The 3,808-nt window shown below is 30.8% G+C and overlaps 1 long non-coding RNA gene across 1 annotated transcript; it reads right to left on the bottom strand.

Moving 5' to 3' along the window:
- Positions 1-1,942: 1,942 nt before the first annotated feature.
- On the bottom strand, positions 1,943-2,988 carry LOC114718171 (uncharacterized). The gene is made up of 2 exons (XR_003737789.1): positions 2,723-2,988; positions 1,943-2,190 (listed from the first exon to the last, which is right to left on the bottom strand). It is a non-coding gene; the product is annotated as an uncharacterized LOC114718171 (long non-coding RNA).
- Positions 2,989-3,808: the final 820 nt, after the last annotated feature.

Here is a 3,808-nt window from a genome sequence, read left to right as displayed (position 1 = left end):
GACCAAGTAGTATCGTTGAGGAAATTTACAAAGGAATACTTGTCTCTTACGTGTATGCATATTAGTTAGTTAGCGTCTGACATTTGAACTTAATTACGTTGTCGTTGAACGTTGAAAACGCGATTCAGATTAAAATTCACCGTGTGTCCGACCACTTCAACTTCAAACCTCTCTCTACATATTAGTTACGTTAATGAATCATATATATGTGCAGCTTATAGTCTAATTTAATTAATATTAATATCTTTGTATTTTGGTCTGTTTCAAGCTAATTAATAATAATGCTTCTAACGTTAATGTGGAAACCTTTCGACTTTTCAGACTGGAATAACAGAGTATTACCCAATCCTTTTCGTCTGTTCTGGTTAAGTGCAAGGCGCACCCCATTTAACATTTTTGGATCAGTTTGACTACTCATCAATTTTTGTTCATATTTTTCCCCACGAATACGGAATAATTAAGTCTATGTTATTTAACGTGAAATTCAATCTCAACCTTTGACCACCGACTCTTATTTATTGGCAATTTATATCGAATTTTTCAATTCTTTTGTGGGATTGAATTATGCCGCGCCAAATGCTTCTTTGCATTTATAGATGAAATTTAAGCTGTTTTTCTTTTAAAAAAATCAAGTGGATTATATTAATTCCGTGATGAATGCATAGCGTATTAAGATAATAACATCATTATAAAATTAGTTTTTTGTTTGAAAGTTGAGTAGATTTGAATTAGATTCGCGTAGTACATACAGAGAAGTAACCAGGTAAAGTTGTTACTATATTATTATATATGATTTGGTGATGAGAAGCAATTCATTGGAAATTGGCAAGGAAGATGTATACAGGTAAGAGCAAAGTTTAATTCATAATGAAATTTCGTTGATTAATTTACTTAAATTAAACCAAAAGTATTTATTGGTTTTAATTTACTACTTCTGAATCACTTCAATATTATTATATTGTTCTGCCTTGCTTCATTAAAACTCCTCATAATTAAGATCAAAGTGTAATTCATAACTATTCATATAAATAAAAGCATTAGTGCTTAAATTAATTCCTGAAATAAAAAAATCCAACATGAGTTGGCTTGTGGTCTTTTAGTCTCTTTAAATTCGTAAGTATTTATTTTTGTTTCCTTTTTGTTGAATTATGTCGTGCAAGATGCTTCGTTACATATTTGAGGTGAAATTTATGCTGTTTTTGTCTTTAATTCAACTTCAACTTTGCTCAGACTTTGCACACATTTTATTGGAGAATTATTTACGAGTTTTCATTCAATAATATCGAATCATTCTATGAAGAGTAATCCCCGGGGTTTTGTTTTATTAATGAATAGTACTGTGACATTAAATGAGGGGTAAAAATAAAACGAAATTTTTTTTTATATGATATATAGATGTATGTATTGCTTATATATATGATTATATCTCATTAGTAAAGGGATAAGATAAGTTAAACTCTCACACACACCAGGATGATTAGAAACTATAATTCATAAAAAAAAATTGAAATGAATTAATAATTATAAATTATGAACTTAATTTATTTCTGGACGGAGGTAATATGTAGCGTGTAGATATTATAAAGATGAGAGAGATTAGCGTAGAGATTTTATATTGACGCCTCATGATGAAAATATTTGTCATTATATATGATGTGGCAGACTATAAATTATAATATTTTTATGCATATTTTTTTTGGTAAAGTTTTTATGTATATTTTAATAAATAAGCATTCTTGTTTTAAAAATTTAGCACTTGAAGGTTAAGGTCATCTGGTTCGTTGCCAATAATTGATCTCTTGAATATTACAGAAATTTAAATTAAATTACGTAAATTTTAAAATAACAATGGTTACTTCTATGAGAATTCCCACGTAAATGTCGAAAGTGAAGACATGCACGAAGATTATATTAAACTACTCAGACGCCTGACTTTTTATTATTCAAATGATTACAGTATATTCCGCTGCTGTATTTATGGAGAGCAACAAGAATTAGCACAACAAATCAAGCCCTAGACTCAAAAACAAAAACAAAAACGAAAAAAAGTTGAACAATAATCTTTATAGTATTCTTATTCTTGCTAGCTAATCATGGGAGAATGTACTATGTATCCCCTTATTCTTGATCAACCCATACACTTCAATAAATATATATATATTTATATATATATATCTGGCACCTGATGATCTGCACATGAAAATGAAAGCCAAAATGAGATTGAAGTCGGACATTAAAACAAAGAAGAACAAAATAAACTATTACGAGACAAGCAGCTGATTAATTAATTATGATCTCTTGGCACTTTGGAGTAAGGTTACTTCACAAGAAGGATGATAATCTAAAAGGCTGTTTATATATATAGGCACTTAAATTACTACAAAATTCTTTAAAAATATAGCAAACATTTGAAGGTTAATTCATTTATATTACAACCCAAACCTATATATATATATATATATCTCAATAACTTGTTTGAAAATTCATTTTCATATGTCATGTTCAAATTAAATTAAGAACCTAAACAAGCATAAAATTTAGCCTTCATGGCAAACTCATGAAAGATTTAATCTGGAGGTCTTGGATTTGAAACCAAGAACTTATTAAAAAGTATTAAAAATGACACATCACTCATTAGTTTTTCCCACTGAAGACGATGATTTATATGAATAAATAAAGGAGTAAATGTGTGTGTGTGTGTGTGTGTGTGTGTTTGAATCACCTGAAAATGAAATTGAAAAGAGTCAACGACGACCCCCACGGGAACGGACATCCTGACCATTAGGGATATTAGTGGGAGGTTTTACATTTTTGGAGCCCTGTGTCTGAGTGCCACCAGAAGGTGGGGGAGGGCTAATAGTTGTCTGCGTGTTTATGTTGGAAGAACTCATACTGCTCCTTCCTCCACAAATTAAAGGTTCTGATCTTCTTCTTCTTCTTCTTCTTCAAGAGATTGCTAGCTAGGGTTTGCAATACTGAAACTCATGAATCAGATATGCGAGTGCGCGCGCGCGCGGATATATATACGTATGCAGTCAAGGTATCATATAATCCGTGTTGATTGATGAAAAGTGTGAGAAAGTTAAGGAAATGGGAATAATGAAGTAATTAACCAAGTGATTGTTGAGGAAATTTATATGTAAATACATGATCAATTACCTCCTAACACTCTGAACTTACGTTTCGGAATTGAACTTTGAAACTTCATGTGCGATTAAGGTTAATATTACGGGTCGCCTTGGGATGAGCCTTCTCCGCCACCGTGTCCCGACCACTTCAACCACAAATCTCGACATGCATTACGAATTACGTTGGATTTTGAATCATATTTACATCATATTATAATTAATTAATCTCATGCTCGAAATGTTTATCTATATATGTATATATTTATATGTTGGGATCCGTTTCATGTTAATTAGCTTTTCGTTAAGTGCCTGTGGCACCCCATTTGATATTTTTCAGTTTCACTCATCAATTATATTATAATATAATTTCTCCATTATTCTGCTTTATTCTCTCCTTTTGAACAGGTAATTAGTTTATTTCGTTTAACATGTGAAATTCAACCTCATTCTTTCACTGTTTATTGGCAATTTATACCAAATTATTTCTCCAATCTTTTGTGGGATCACATATATGCAGCGCAAGATGCTTCATTTCATTCATAGGCGAAATTTCAGCTGTTTAAAAAAAAAATTCAATAGTTGAATAAATTTGAATTAGATTTGCTTGTACACTGATGAGATATATGTAATTTATTGGAAATTGGCAAGGAAGATGGCAAGTTATTCATATAGAGACAACT

Source organism: Neltuma alba, unplaced genomic scaffold, assembly GCF_004799145.2.
Source record: "Neltuma alba isolate B1F8T4 unplaced genomic scaffold, ASM479914v2 tig00011818_pilon, whole genome shotgun sequence".
NCBI lineage: Eukaryota > Viridiplantae > Streptophyta > Magnoliopsida > Fabales > Fabaceae > Neltuma > Neltuma alba.
The sequence above is the reverse complement of the archived record's forward strand: the minus strand, read 5'-3'. Positions and strand labels throughout refer to the sequence as shown.